Source organism: Phyllobates terribilis, unplaced genomic scaffold (assembly GCF_046119375.1).
Source record: "Phyllobates terribilis strain yellow unplaced genomic scaffold, ASM4611937v1 Scaffold_124__1_contigs__length_5142088, whole genome shotgun sequence".
NCBI lineage: Eukaryota > Metazoa > Chordata > Amphibia > Anura > Dendrobatidae > Phyllobates > Phyllobates terribilis.
This window is the reverse complement of record NW_027362884.1, coordinates 3817501-3831862: the sequence shown is the minus strand read 5'-3', so window position 1 is coordinate 3831862 and position 14362 is coordinate 3817501. Positions and strand designations below refer to the sequence as shown.

At 41.6% G+C, this 14362-nt stretch overlaps 6 non-coding genes and 1 pseudogene across 6 annotated transcripts; all 7 read right to left on the bottom strand.

Moving 5' to 3' along the window:
• Positions 1-828: 828 nt before the first annotated feature.
• Positions 829-1047, bottom strand: LOC141203215 (U2 spliceosomal RNA; annotated as a pseudogene).
• Positions 1048-7431: 6384 nt separating this feature from the next.
• LOC141203525 (U2 spliceosomal RNA) lies at positions 7432-7622 on the bottom strand. The gene has a single exon (XR_012274565.1). It is a non-coding gene; the product is annotated as a U2 spliceosomal RNA (small nuclear RNA).
• Positions 7623-8737: 1115 nt separating this feature from the next.
• LOC141203523 (U2 spliceosomal RNA) lies at positions 8738-8928 on the bottom strand. Its single transcript, XR_012274563.1, has one exon. It is a non-coding gene; the product is annotated as a U2 spliceosomal RNA (small nuclear RNA).
• A 1115-nt stretch (positions 8929-10043) lies between these two features.
• On the bottom strand, positions 10044-10234 carry LOC141203522 (U2 spliceosomal RNA). Its single transcript, XR_012274562.1, has one exon. It is a non-coding gene; the product is annotated as a U2 spliceosomal RNA (small nuclear RNA).
• A 1115-nt stretch (positions 10235-11349) lies between these two features.
• On the bottom strand, positions 11350-11540 carry LOC141203521 (U2 spliceosomal RNA). The gene has a single exon (XR_012274561.1). It is a non-coding gene; the product is annotated as a U2 spliceosomal RNA (small nuclear RNA).
• A 1115-nt stretch (positions 11541-12655) lies between these two features.
• LOC141203520 (U2 spliceosomal RNA) lies at positions 12656-12846 on the bottom strand. Its single transcript, XR_012274560.1, has one exon. It is a non-coding gene; the product is annotated as a U2 spliceosomal RNA (small nuclear RNA).
• Positions 12847-13961: 1115 nt separating this feature from the next.
• Positions 13962-14152, bottom strand: LOC141203859 (U2 spliceosomal RNA). The gene has a single exon (XR_012274882.1). It is a non-coding gene; the product is annotated as a U2 spliceosomal RNA (small nuclear RNA).
• Between the last annotated feature and the right edge of the window lie 210 nt (positions 14153-14362).

Below are 14362 nucleotides of genomic sequence, written 5' to 3'. Positions count from 1 at the left end.
TACCCTTAGCAGGAGGGCTCCTGATTACATACCTCTCCTGCTGCTGCTGCTGCTGGCTGTCCAGCAGCAGACTGAAGGTGGCTGCTGCTGTGCACAGGTATATAAAGGCTCAGAGCCTATTATGACACGCGCAGCCAGCGTTCCATTGCCACATTCCATCTACTGCAGGCAGGATACCTGGCTGGCTGAATGTCGCTGAGAAGCTCACAGAGACCGCCATAAGCAACAGTTTAACAGAATGCCACAGACTAATCAACCAAACTTTTTGGGTTGGGTTCTCTTTTATAGTCTGCAGGCATTAAATGAAAGAAGTCAGTGTTCCAGCAGAAGGAGACAACGTTTCAGAAAAGGCATTGTAGCAAACCAAAAAAGAAATTTTAAGCGCAGCAGAGTAACCAGCGCACATACCTGTTAGCTCAGGTGAGTTTAAAAGGCTGCTGTTGATAACAAGGGCATTTGCTAAATAGATGGTGTGTGTGCAACAATATACTGAAAGGTCAATTATATTGTGCAGCTTATCTCACCACCTGTAGTTATTTAGGTGAAAGCTCCAAAATGCTTGCCTAATATGTCTGTTTATCCAAAAGGAAGTAAAAAGGGAGAGCTAGAAAGATAGCATTGCATCACATTACATGGCAATGCAATGCACAGTTGCTGAAGTTGAACCAAAATGAGCTTGTAATCTGGCTTCTGCAACTTTGAACATGAAAAATCCAATGAGGAGAAGAAAAGCAAAGCCAAAGAGTCCATCCCAAAATCCGACAAACAAGCAAAATGAACAAAAAACATTGAATTCAATTCTTTCTGATTTTAGAAACTGCATTAAAGAAGGGGTGCACCGGTCCTGGAGATACTGCAATACCAGGTCAATGCGTGGAGTGGACAGAGCAAGCTCTTTTTCCATCTCCCTGTTCTAAAAATCCATTTAATATATGGTCCCCAGATAGGGGACGTATCAGATATTAAACTGATAAGAACAGATTTTTTTTTTTTTTTTTTTTTTTTTTAGACTCAGATTACAAAGTCTTGGAATCAACAAAAAGATAAGAAGACTCAAATCCATCATCGTGCATTCTACCAATTTTAATACTTCTCCAAATCTTTTATTTTCTTTTTCTTTTATATATATATATTTATTTATTTTTTCCCTCTTTTTTTTTTTTTTAAAAAATTATATAGTTTTGGCTATTTTTTTTTGTTTGTTTTTGTTTTTGTTTTTTTGTTTTTCCACAGGTTTTCAAAAAATCAAAGCTTACAAGGTAAGTTCATTCCATTTACATTGTTTCCATTTCTCATTTGCTTTCACCTTGCCAAGCGTCATTTTGTCCCTCCAGAAATACATGTACAAATAACTTAGACATAATTTAATACACTGGTCGACTGTTACTTCCTTATGTTTAAACACTAAAATGTTCCTTGCTTTCCACAATGCCGCCTTCACACATGCAATAATAATCCATACAATTTTAAAATCCTCCTCTCTTATCCCCATCCCATAAAATACTCTGTTAAAATCCAAAAAATTAACAGTACTCACAGCTCTCACTATATTGCACACTTTCCTCCATATTGTCTGTGCAAAATTACAATTCCAGAAGATGTGCATGAGTGTTTCACTATTCCCACACCTGGATCTTGGGCACACTTCAGATCTTACCAACCCACGCCTGTGTTGGAACTCACGGGTTGGCAGGCAGTCTTTTACTATACACCAGAGTAAATCCCTGTGTTCATTAGATAACACACTATAATTTACATTCATCCAGATTCTTTCCACAATTTTGAATGAAAAATGTTCCACAGGACTGATACCTATTCTCTCTTCCAGGATTTTTAGGATTTTTTTATGGCATTTAAGAACATTTATTTCGACCATCTTAAGTTTAAAATCTCTTAAAATTTTTTCTAAAACAATATAATTTCCTGGAGGTAAAAACCTATAAGGCCTATTTAGAGACATCTCCAACCATTTATAATTTCTAATATAGAAACCTAAATTATATATAGAAAACAACTTTAGCTTAGAGCCTGGTCCTAATAAAGTGCATACACAGTTCGCTACATACTTTGCATATAAAAAGGACCTAATATCCGGAAAACCTTTCCCACCTTTTTTCTTTGATTTATATATCTCCTCTCTCTTTACTCTTTCCATCTTGGATCTCCATAAAAAATTAAAACATACCTTAATAACTCTCTTCATGATATTATTTTGGGGGATAAAAACTGTTGAGACATATAAAAACATTGGGAGTAAAACCTGTCTAATAATTAAAATTTTTCCTTCCAGGGTAAGATCTCTCAACTGCCAGAAAGTAATCTTTTTCTTAACTCTTTCCAGCAGAGACTCCCAATTTCTTACATTACCACCTGACTCTGAGAAATAAATACCTAAAATTTTTACTTCATTCATTCTTGTTAATTTACACTCAGAATCTACAATAAAATCACCAACAGTTAAAATACCAGATTTTTCCATGTTAATTTTAAAACCCGATGCGCCCCCAAACCAATCCACTGTTCTTATGGCTCTGTTCATGCTTCTAGTGTCTTTAACTAAAACCGTCACATCATCCATATATGCCACCACTTTAACTTGTTCATTGCAACTCCCGGGAATAAAAAAACCATTGATTACCTTATCTCTCCTAAAAGCTGCTAAAAGTGGTTCAATTGCACAAATAAAAAGAATAGGGGATAAGGGACACCCCTGTTTAACGCCACAGTTTATTTTTACATTATCAGATAAAAAACCATTAATAGATATTTTGCTAAAACATGATTTGTAAAGAGATTTAATACGTTTGCTAAAAACATCCGGGCATCCCATTTTCTCTAAAACTGCAAATAAAAAATCATGGGCAACTCTATCGTACGCTTTTTCAAAATCCAAAGTAATTAGAGCAAGCTTTTGTTTTCTGTCTAAAACATCCCATAAAACATCCCTGATTAAAATCAATGAGTCGCTGATTCTCCGATTTGGCACTGCACACGTCTGATCCACTTCTATTACTGAGCCGATTACCTTTTTTAATCTATTTGCTAGTAACTTTGCATATACCTTACAGTCCGTATTTAAAAGGGTTATTGGTCTCCAATTTTTAATCAGTTCTTTATTTCCTTTCTTAAATAATAAAACAATAAGACCCTCCCACCACGACTCTGGGACACTAAAAGATGCTTCTGCTTCTAAAATTACTTCATAAAAATCCTCACCCATGATCTCCCATAAACACTTGTAAAATTCAACAGGTAGTCCATCTGCTCCCGGCGTTTTGTTATTTTGTAGCGTATTAATTGTATTAAAAACTTCCTCTTTAGTAAAATTCCCTATTAAAAAAGATTTATCTTCCGCATTAAAATTTTTTTCCAGTCCTTCTAAAAAATGTTTTTTTAGAGACACATCCGTGTTTTTAACAGAAAATAAATCATCATAAAATTCTTTTGCTTTCATCTTCTTCCCCTCCAAACTTGTTTCTCCTTCCAAAACCTTCATATAATCCTTCTTGTCACATATTTTTTTAAAAAAGAATTTTGTGCATTTTTCATCCTCGTCTAAAACTTTTACTCGGGAATTAAAAATAATTTCTTTACCTTTTTCTTTCAGGCAGTTTTGGATCTTTTCTTTTGTTGTTCGGATCGCCTCCTGCAGATCACATCCGTTATTTTCGAGGTGAAAAAAACATTGCAGTTTAGCATTAAGATCATTATAAAAAATACGTTTTGCAGCAGCTTTCTTCTTTCCTTCTTTAATAAAAAATATTTTTACCTCCTTCTTGACAAAATCCCACCAATTAAAAATAGATTTAAAAAACGTTTTTTTTAGCTTCAGTTTTTCATACAGCTTTTTAAAACCTTCCATAACCACCTCGTCTTGTAGTAGGGATACATTAAATTTCCAGTGTGACGGTCTTTTATCCACATCTGATTCTATTTTAAAACTACATTCTATTATTTTATGATCTGAAAAAGGTGTTGAATGCGTTTTAAAACCTGAGCATGTTAGGGCTTGAGATATAAAAATATAATCTATTCTGGATGAAACACCTCTCCCCACCCAAGTGACTTCATGCTCCTTTTTTTGTCCATCTAATGCCCATGTATCTTTAAGATTAAAAGCTGCTAAAATATTTCTAAGACATGAAGCTGACCCATCTTTTACATTTTTTAAATGACAATTAAAATCCCCACCTAAAACTAATGGATCTACTCCAGGTAAAAACAGCTGCAACAGTTCAAACAAATGTAATCTCAAGGCTTTTTCTGCATTTGCATACACATTAAAACACCTCACTTTCTTCCCATTTTTCTGCACATCAATTCTTAAAATCCTCCCAGGGTATATCTCTTCATAATTTACAATCTCCCAATCTTTAGAGCATAAAAACCCCACACCATCACTTTTTGACTCGTTCCCACCAGAAAAGCATAAGTTACCCTTCCATATACCCTGTAAATATTCATAGCTTATTTTTTTTGTCAAATTACATTCTTGTAGAAAGATAAAATCAATATTTTCATTATTTAAAAAATCATATAAAGCAGTTCTCTTATATAGGTCGTTAAACCCCTGAACATTCAGGGACATTGAGCGGATCATCTTCTAACATTTAGTGCAGGGCTCTTCCCTCCGCCCTCATTCTCTACTGCCGGAGAAGATGGGTCTACCTCCAGATCTGATACATCCGAAGATGACACACTCCCCAGCAGACTTGTTGCTTCTAATGCCTTTACTTTCCCACCACATGGTATTCCTTCATTATCACTTCTATCCACACTTCTTTTTAGAGATTTTTCTGTGCAGTCCATTTGTACCTGCGCGCAAGGTAAGCTCTGCGACAGGGAATTAGTAGGAGTGGACTCCACTACTTCTGGAATATCACTTTCCCCTCCACAACTACTCCCTTTACTTAGTGGAGAAATTTCTTGCAACATTTGACTCTTCTCTTCTCTCTTCTGATCTTCTTTCTTCTGTTCTTCTATCTTCTTCTTTTCATTCTTATCTTCTTTCTTCTTATCTTCTTTCTTCTGCTCTTCTCTCTTTTTCCTTTCCATCTGTTTCTTTATCTCCATGGCCCTTTTTTCTATGTCCTCTATCCTCTTCTGTTTTTCCTCTTCCTTCTTTCTCTTCCTTTCTTCCAACTTCCTTTCCTCTTCTTCTTGTGATTTTTTAACCCGTTCCTCCTTCTTCTTCTCCTTCATTGCCCGTCCCTCCTCTTCCTCTTTTCTCTTTCTTTCTGTCTCCTCCTTCTCACTCCTTTCTTTCTCCTCTTCCCCTTTTTCCTCTTCAGCAGCAATGCCTGCTTCCACATCGTCTTTAGCTTCTTGTTGCTGTTCTTCAGGCGATGTGTCCATCTCCTCTACATCCTTTTTCTTATTTTTAGGGCACTCATCCATCTGGTGAGGAGTACCCATGCAACTAAAACACTTGTTACATTCTGCATCCAGATGTCCATATTTTTTACACACACGGCAGTAGTGTGGCATCCCTGGGAAGAATAAATAACCGCGGCTATGGTTGATATAAACCTGCGGCGGAGGTCTGGACACGCCCCCCTCCTCATTCGGGTTCTTCCTAAATGATACCACATACACACGTTTCCCGTTCCACACTCCAAACTGTGTTTCCCCGCGTCTCTTAGGGATGATTTTGTCACAATACATTGATAGGTAACTTTCAACCTCAGAGTCTGTAATAAATGGACTAAACAAATGAATCGTCAGTACTTTCATTGAAAACTGAAAAGAGGGGATTACTTTCACCCCCTCCAGCTCTACCTTCTCTTTATTTACTTCATAAAGAGCGTAGGCACTTTCACACTGCGAGGCTTTATTAAGCGTAACATCATAAAGTCCTCGAGAAAAAAAAGATTGAAAGCAAAAAAGATGCTCCTTGTCGATCTTCAAGAGCTTACAAATAACATTGAAAATAAATTGAGAATCTTTCACCTGCCGGTGGTCAGGAGCAACCACGAACCTGATGGTGTCCTTCAGCGGATGCTCCTCCGAGAAATAATCATTCGGGTTGCTTGCTTGATTCTCCTTCCTTCCTCCAGGGTTTCTCCTTGTCTCCATGATTTTCCTCTTCTTTTCCAGATACCAAGGAAAATATCACACACGGATCGCAGCCTCCACGAAGTTCGTCCTCCCTCCAACACACCGTCCTCCGTAAAGAAAAGGCACTGCAGCTTTAGCACCGATTCCCAAAAGCAGCACTGGATATCTCCAAAGGCCAAGAATCGGTTCTGCCACCACAGTAACCTTCAGCCCAATGTCACAACCCACTACAGATCGTGCCAAAAGGCCGAGAAGCGATAACCAGAATTGGTTTCAAACTACGGAGCCACCCAAGGATCCTGAAAAGTCCATTTGTGGAGATGAGCTCCTGGACTCCCGTTAAGAAGACATGTTGTCAACCTCTAGATCCCTTACATGCCTGCACTTTTCGGCTTGCTGCTGCTGCAATCCACGCGTTTTAGATCTGCATAACTCCACCTCTTTAAACACAGCACCTTCACCCCCTGCTGTTCCCACCCGCCTCAACACCGTTGGAAGGGAGGAGAACCAATTAAGGCGGGGGGTGGGGTGGAACGAGCAGCTGTCTACCCTTAGCAGGAGGGCTCCTGATTACATACCTCTCCTGCTGCTGCTGCTGCTGGCTGTCCAGCAGCAGACTGAAGGTGGCTGCTGCTGTGCACAGGTATATAAAGGCTCAGAGCCTATTATGACACGCGCAGCCAGCGTTCCATTGCCACATTCCATCTACTGCAGGCAGGATACCTGGCTGGCTGAATGTCGCTGAGAAGCTCACAGAGACCGCCATAAGCAACAGTTTAACAGAATGCCACAGACTAATCAACCAAACTTTTTGGGTTGGGTTCTCTTTTATAGTCTGCAGGCATTAAATGAAAGAAGTCAGTGTTCCAGCAGAAGGAGACAACGTTTCAGAAAAGGCATTGTAGCAAACCAAAAAAGAAATTTTAAGCGCAGCAGAGTAACCAGCGCACATACCTGTTAGCTCAGGTGAGTTTAAAAGGCTGCTGTTGATAACAAGGGCATTTGCTAAATAGATGGTGTGTGTGCAACAATATACTGAAAGGTCAATTATATTGTGCAGCTTATCTCACCACCTGTAGTTATTTAGGTGAAAGCTCCAAAATGCTTGCCTAATATGTCTGTTTATCCAAAAGGAAGTAAAAAGGGAGAGCTAGAAAGATAGCATTGCATCACATTACATGGCAATGCAATGCACAGTTGCTGAAGTTGAACCAAAATGAGCTTGTAATCTGGCTTCTGCAACTTTGAACATGAAAAATCCAATGAGGAGAAGAAAAGCAAAGCCAAAGAGTCCATCCCAAAATCCGACAAACAAGCAAAATGAACAAAAAACATTGAATTCAATTCTTTCTGATTTTAGAAACTGCATTAAAGAAGGGGTGCACCGGTCCTGGAGATACTGCAATACCAGGTCAATGCGTGGAGTGGACAGAGCAAGCTCTTTTTCCATCTCCCTGTTCTAAAAATCCATTTAATATATGGTCCCCAGATAGGGGACGTATCAGATATTAAACTGATAAGAACAGATACTACACTTGATCTTAGCCAAAAGGCCGAGAAGCGATAACCAGAATTGGTTTCAAACTACGGAGCCACCCAAGGATCCTGAAAAGTCCATTTGTGGAGATGAGCTCCTGGACTCCCGTTAAGAAGACATGTTGTCAACCTCTAGATCCCTTACATGGCTGCACTTTTCGGCTTGCTGCTGCTGCAATCCACGCGTTTTAGATCTGCATAACTCCACCTCTTTAAACACAGCACCTTCACCCCCTGCTGTTCCCACCCGCCTCAACACCGTTGGAAGGGAGGAGAACCAATTAAGGCGGGGGGTGGGGTGGAACGAGCAGCTGTCTACCCTTAGCAGGAGGGCTCCTGATTACATACCTCTCCTGCTGCTGCTGCTGCTGGCTGTCCAGCAGCAGACTGAAGGTGGCTGCTGCTGTGCACAGGTATATAAAGGCTCAGAGCCTATTATGACACGCGCAGCCAGCGTTCCATTGCCACATTCCATCTACTGCAGGCAGGATACCTGGCTGGCTGAATGTCGCTGAGAAGCTCACAGAGACCGCCATAAGCAACAGTTTAACAGAATGCCACAGACTAATCAACCAAACTTTTTGGGTTGGGTTCTCTTTTATAGTCTGCAGGCATTAAATGAAAGAAGTCAGTGTTCCAGTAGAGGGAGACAACGTTTCAGAAAAGGCATTGTAGCAAACCAAAAAAGAAATTTTAAGCGCAGCAGAGTAACCAGCGCACATACCTGTTAGCTCAGGTGAGTTTAAAAGGCTGCTGTTGATAACAAGGGCATTTGCTAAATAGATGGTGTGTGTGCAACAATATACTGAAAGGTCAATTATATTGTGCAGCTTATCTCACCACCTGTAGTTATTTAGGTGAAAGCTCCAAAATGCTTGCCTAATATGTCTGTTTATCCAAAAGGAAGTAAAAAGGGAGAGCTAGAAAGATAGCATTGCATCACATTACATGGCAATGCAATGCACAGTTGCTGAAGTTGAACCAAAATGAGCTTGTAATCTGGCTTCTGCAACTTTGAACATGAAAAATCCAATGAGGAGAAGAAAAGCAAAGCCAAAGAGTCCATCCCAAAATCCGACAAACAAGCAAAATGAACAAAAAACATTGAATTCAATTCTTTCTGATTTTAGAAACTGCATTAAAGAAGGGGTGCACCGGTCCTGGAGATACTGCAATACCAGGTCAATGCGTGGAGTGGACAGAGCAAGCTCTTTTTCCATCTCCCTGTTCTAAAAATCCATTTAATATATGGTCCCCAGATAGGGGACGTATCAGATATTAAACTGATAAGAACAGATACTACACTTGATCTTAGCCAAAAGGCCGAGAAGCGATAACCAGAATTGGTTTCAAACTACGGAGCCACCCAAGGATCCTGAAAAGTCCATTTGTGGAGATGAGCTCCTGGACTCCCGTTAAGAAGACATGTTGTCAACCTCTAGATCCCTTACATGGCTGCACTTTTCGGCTTGCTGCTGCTGCAATCCACGCGTTTTAGATCTGCATAACTCCACCTCTTTAAACACAGCACCTTCACCCCCTGCTGTTCCCACCCGCCTCAACACCGTTGGAAGGGAGGAGAACCAATTAAGGCGGGGGGTGGGGTGGAACGAGCAGCTGTCTACCCTTAGCAGGAGGGCTCCTGATTACATACCTCTCCTGCTGCTGCTGCTGCTGGCTGTCCAGCAGCAGACTGAAGGTGGCTGCTGCTGTGCACAGGTATATAAAGGCTCAGAGCCTATTATGACACGCGCAGCCAGCGTTCCATTGCCACATTCCATCTACTGCAGGCAGGATACCTGGCTGGCTGAATGTCGCTGAGAAGCTCACAGAGACCGCCATAAGCAACAGTTTAACAGAATGCCACAGACTAATCAACCAAACTTTTTGGGTTGGGTTCTCTTTTATAGTCTGCAGGCATTAAATGAAAGAAGTCAGTGTTCCAGTAGAGGGAGACAACGTTTCAGAAAAGGCATTGTAGCAAACCAAAAAAGAAATTTTAAGCGCAGCAGAGTAACCAGCGCACATACCTGTTAGCTCAGGTGAGTTTAAAAGGCTGCTGTTGATAACAAGGGCATTTGCTAAATAGATGGTGTGTGTGCAACAATATACTGAAAGGTCAATTATATTGTGCAGCTTATCTCACCACCTGTAGTTATTTAGGTGAAAGCTCCAAAATGCTTGCCTAATATGTCTGTTTATCCAAAAGGAAGTAAAAAGGGAGAGCTAGAAAGATAGCATTGCATCACATTACATGGCAATGCAATGCACAGTTGCTGAAGTTGAACCAAAATGAGCTTGTAATCTGGCTTCTGCAACTTTGAACATGAAAAATCCAATGAGGAGAAGAAAAGCAAAGCCAAAGAGTCCATCCCAAAATCCGACAAACAAGCAAAATGAACAAAAAACATTGAATTCAATTCTTTCTGATTTTAGAAACTGCATTAAAGAAGGGGTGCACCGGTCCTGGAGATACTGCAATACCAGGTCAATGCGTGGAGTGGACAGAGCAAGCTCTTTTTCCATCTCCCTGTTCTAAAAATCCATTTAATATATGGTCCCCAGATAGGGGACGTATCAGATATTAAACTGATAAGAACAGATACTACACTTGATCTTAGCCAAAAGGCCGAGAAGCGATAACCAGAATTGGTTTCAAACTACGGAGCCACCCAAGGATCCTGAAAAGTCCATTTGTGGAGATGAGCTCCTGGACTCCCGTTAAGAAGACATGTTGTCAACCTCTAGATCCCTTACATGCCTGCACTTTTCGGCTTGCTGCTGCTGCAATCCACGCGTTTTAGATCTGCATAACTCCACCTCTTTAAACACAGCACCTTCACCCCCTGCTGTTCCCACCCGCCTCAACACCGTTGGAAGGGAGGAGAACCAATTAAGGCGGGGGGTGGGGTGGAACGAGCAGCTGTCTACCCTTAGCAGGAGGGCTCCTGATTACATACCTCTCCTGCTGCTGCTGCTGCTGGCTGTCCAGCAGCAGACTGAAGGTGGCTGCTGCTGTGCACAGGTATATAAAGGCTCAGAGCCTATTATGACACGCGCAGCCAGCGTTCCATTGCCACATTCCATCTACTGCAGGCAGGATACCTGGCTGGCTGAATGTCGCTGAGAAGCTCACAGAGACCGCCATAAGCAACAGTTTAACAGAATGCCACAGACTAATCAACCAAACTTTTTGGGTTGGGTTCTCTTTTATAGTCTGCAGGCATTAAATGAAAGAAGTCAGTGTTCCAGCAGAGGGAGACAACGTTTCAGAAAAGGCATTGTAGCAAACCAAAAAAGAAATTTTAAGCGCAGCAGAGTAACCAGCGCACATACCTGTTAGCTCAGGTGAGTTTAAAAGGCTGCTGTTGATAACAAGGGCATTTGCTAAATAGATGGTGTGTGTGCAACAATATACTGAAAGGTCAATTATATTGTGCAGCTTATCTCACCACCTGTAGTTATTTAGGTGAAAGCTCCAAAATGCTTGCCTAATATGTCTGTTTATCCAAAAGGAAGTAAAAAGGGAGAGCTAGAAAGATAGCATTGCATCACATTACATGGCAATGCAATGCACAGTTGCTGAAGTTGAACCAAAATGAGCTTGTAATCTGGCTTCTGCAACTTTGAACATGAAAAATCCAATGAGGAGAAGAAAAGCAAAGCCAAAGAGTCCATCCCAAAATCCGACAAACAAGCAAAATGAACAAAAAACATTGAATTCAATTCTTTCTGATTTTAGAAACTGCATTAAAGAAGGGGTGCACCGGTCCTGGAGATACTGCAATACCAGGTCAATGCGTGGAGTGGACAGAGCAAGCTCTTTTTCCATCTCCCTGTTCTAAAAATCCATTTAATATATGGTCCCCAGATAGGGGACGTATCAGATATTAAACTGATAAGAACAGATACTACACTTGATCTTAGCCAAAAGGCCGAGAAGCGATAACCAGAATTGGTTTCAAACTACGGAGCCACCCAAGGATCCTGAAAAGTCCATTTGTGGAGATGAGCTCCTGGACTCCCGTTAAGAAGACATGTTGTCAACCTCTAGATCCCTTACATGCCTGCACTTTTCGGCTTGCTGCTGCTGCAATCCACGCGTTTTAGATCTGCATAACTCCACCTCTTTAAACACAGCACCTTCACCCCCTGCTGTTCCCACCCGCCTCAACACCGTTGGAAGGGAGGAGAACCAATTAAGGCGGGGGGTGGGGTGGAACGAGCAGCTGTCTACCCTTAGCAGGAGGGCTCCTGATTACATACCTCTCCTGCTGCTGCTGCTGCTGGCTGTCCAGCAGCAGACTGAAGGTGGCTGCTGCTGTGCACAGGTATATAAAGGCTCAGAGCCTATTATGACACGCGCAGCCAGCGTTCCATTGCCACATTCCATCTACTGCAGGCAGGATACCTGGCTGGCTGAATGTCGCTGAGAAGCTCACAGAGACCGCCATAAGCAACAGTTTAACAGAATGCCACAGACTAATCAACCAAACCTTTTGGGTTGGGTTCTCTTTTATAGTCTGCAGGCATTAAATGAAAGAAGTCAGTGTTCCAGCAGAGGGAGACAACGTTTCAGAAAAGGCATTGTAGCAAACCAAAAAAGAAATTTTAAGCGCAGCAGAGTAACCAGCGCACATACCTGTTAGCTCAGGTGAGTTTAAAAGGCTGCTGTTGATAACAAGGGCATTTGCTAAATAGATGGTGTGTGTGCAACAATATACTGAAAGGTCAATTATATTGTGCAGCTTATCTCACCACCTGTAGTTATTTAGGTGAAAGCTCCAAAATGCTTGCCTAATATGTCTGTTTATCCAAAAGGAAGTAAAAAGGGAGAGCTAGAAAGATAGCATTGCATCACATTACATGGCAATGCAATGCACAGTTGCTGAAGTTGAACCAAAATGAGCTTGTAATCTGGCTTCTGCAACTTTGAACATGAAAAATCCAATGAGGAGAAGAAAAGCAAAGCCAAAGAGTCCATCCCAAAATCCGACAAACAAGCAAAATGAACAAAAAACATTGAATTCAATTCTTTCTGATTTTAGAAACTGCATTAAAGAAGGGGTGCACCGGTCCTGGAGATACTGCAATACCAGGTCAATGCGTGGAGTGGACAGAGCAAGCTCTTTTTCCATCTCCCTGTTCTAAAAATCCATTTAATATATGGTCCCCAGATAGGGGACGTATCAGATATTAAACTGATAAGAACAGATACTACACTTGATCTTAGCCAAAAGGCCGAGAAGCGATAACCTGAATTGGTTTCAAACTACGGAGCCACCCAAGGATCCTGAAAAGTCCATTTGTGGAGATGAGCTCCTGGACTCCCGTTAAGAAGACATGTTGTCAACCTCTAGATCCCTTACATGCCTGCACTTTTCGGCTTGCTGCTGCTGCAATCCACGCGTTTTAGATCTGCATAACTCCACCTCTTTAAACACAGCACCTTTACCCCCTGCTGTTCCCACCCGCCTCAACACCGTTGGAAGGGAGGAGAACCAATTAAGGCGGGGGGTGGGGTGGAACGAGCAGCTGTCTACCCTTAGCAGGAGGGCTCCTGATTACATACCTCTCCTGCTGCTGCTGCTGCTGGCTGTCCAGCAGCAGACTGAAGGTGGCTGCTGCTGTGCACAGGTATATAAAGGCTCAGAGCCTATTATGACACGCGCAGCCAGCGTTCCATTGCCACATTCCATCTACTGCAGGCAGGATACCTGGCTGGCTGAATGTCGCTGAGAAGCTCACAGAGACCGCCATAAGCAACAGTTTAACAGAATGCCACAGACTAATCAACCAAACTTTTTGGGTTGGGTTCTCTTTTATAGTCTGCAGGCATTAAATGAAAGAAGTCAGTGTTCCAGCAGAGGGAGACAACGTTTCAGAAAAGGCATTGTAGCAAACCAAAAAAGAAATTTTAAGCGCAGCAGAGTAACCAGCGCACATACCTGTTAGCTCAGGTGAGTTTAAAAGGCTGCTGTTGATAACAAGGGCATTTGCTAAATAGATGGTGTGTGTGCAACAATATACAGAAAGGTCCATTATATTGTGCAGCTTATCTCACCACCTGTAGTTATTTAGGTGAAAGCTCCAAAATGCTTGCCTAATATGTCTGTTTATCCAAAAGGAAGTAAAAAGGGAGAGCTAGAAAGATAGCATTGCATCACATTACATGGCAATGCAATGCACAGTTGCTGAAGTTGAACCAAAATGAGCTTGTAATCTGGCTTCTGCAACTTTGAACATGAAAAATCCAATGAGGAGAAGAAAAGCAAAGCCAAAGAGTCCATCCCAAAATCCGACAAACAAGCAAAATGAACAAAAAACATTGAATTCAATTCTTTCTGATTTTAGAAACTGCATTAAAGAAGGGGTGCACCGGTCCTGGAGATACTGCAATACCAGGTCAATGCGTGGAGTGGACAGAGCAAGCTCTTTTTCCATCTCCCTGTTCTAAAAATCCATTTAATATATGGTCCCCAGATAGGGGACGTATCAGATATTAAACTGATACGAACAGATACTACACTTGATCTTAGCCAAAAGGCCGAGAAGCGATAACCAGAATTGGTTTCAAACTACGGAGCCACCCAAGGATCCTGAAAAGTCCATTTGTGGAGATGAGCTCCTGGACTCCCGTTAAGAAGACATGTTGTCAACCTCTAGATCCCTTACATGCCTGCACTTTTCGGCTTGCTGCTGCTGCAATCCACGCGTTTTAGATCTGCATAACTCCACCTCTTTAAACACAGCACCTTCACCCCCTGCT